Here is a 1,015-nt window from a genome sequence, read left to right on the forward strand (position 1 = left end):
TCATTAATTGAGCAGTGTTTAGTTCACTGCTTAGGCCTCGCCAGCCCGCTCTCCTCTACATACGCGCGACCAACTCATTAATTGAGCAGTGGTTAATTCACTGCTTAGGCCTCGCCAGCCCGCTCTCCTCTACATACGCGCGACCAACTCATTAATTGAGCAGTGTTTAATTCACTGCTTAGGCCTCGCCAGCCCGCTCTCCTCTACATACGCGCGACCAACTCATCATTAATTGAGCAGCAGTGGTTAATTAATTGCTTAGGCCTCGCCAGCCCGCTCTCCTCTGCGTACGCGCGGCCAACTCATTAATTGAGCAGTGGTTCATTCACTGCTTAGGCCTCGCCAGCCCGCTCTCCTCTACATACGCGCGGCCAACTCATTAATTGAGCAGTGGTTAATTCACTGCTTAGGCCTCGCCAGCCCGCTCTCCTCTACATACGCGCGACCAACTCATTAATTGAGCAGTGGTTAATTCACTGCTTAGGCCTCGCCAGCCCGCTCTCCTCTACATACGCGCGACCAACTCAGTAATTGAGCAGTGGTTAGTTCACTGCTTAGGCCTCGCCAGCCCGCTCTCCTCTACATACGCGCGACCAACTCATTAATTGAGCAGTGTTTAATTCACTGCTTAGGCCTCGCCAGCCCGCTCTCCTCTACATACGCGCGACCAACTCATTAATTGAGCAGTGGTTAATTCACTGCTTAGGCCTCGCCAGCCCGCTCTCCTCTACATACGCGCGACCAACTCATTAATTGAGCAGTGGTTAATTAATTGCTTAGGCCTCGCCAGCCCGCTCTCCTCTACATACGCGCGGACAACTCATTAATTGAGCAGTGGTTCATTCACTGCTTAGGCCTCGCCAGCCCGCTCTCCTCTACATACGCGCGACCAACTTATTAATTGAGCAGTGGTTCATTGACTGCTTAGGCCTCGCCTGCTCGCTCTACTCGAGACACACTCGATAATTTACCTGAGTGAAGATCAGTGCTTAGGCCGCGCAAGCCCCGTCTCCTC

This window comes from Emiliania huxleyi, assembly GCF_000372725.1.
Source record: "Emiliania huxleyi CCMP1516 unplaced genomic scaffold EMIHUscaffold_96, whole genome shotgun sequence".
NCBI lineage: Eukaryota > Haptophyta > Isochrysidales > Noelaerhabdaceae > Emiliania > Emiliania huxleyi.